A 293-nucleotide genomic window follows, 5' to 3' on the forward strand; every position below is an offset into this window, starting at 1 on the left:
CACTTTCGGCTCCATCTGTCCTGCTCTGTCCTCACTCCCTTTTCTTCTGTTCCCAGTCCCCTTGGAATCCCCACCAAGGTTTTGCTTGCTCAGTCTGGAAGCCTAAAGTGCCCCCTCCTAAAGCCACCCCACAACTGTCTGCCCCTGGCCGCTCAGCCCGCCGCTGCCCCCGCTTGGGAAGGCCAGCCTGCGGGATGGGGCTGCGGGAGGGGCTCTGCCTGCGGTCCCCTCACTGCAGAGGCGGTGCCTCTCACCCGCCTTGGCTTCACCCTCCTCCAGGCGGAAAGACTCCC

Source organism: Myotis davidii, unplaced genomic scaffold (genome assembly GCF_000327345.1).
Source record: "Myotis davidii unplaced genomic scaffold, ASM32734v1 scaffold355, whole genome shotgun sequence".
NCBI classification, from domain to species: Eukaryota; Metazoa; Chordata; class Mammalia; order Chiroptera; family Vespertilionidae; genus Myotis; species Myotis davidii.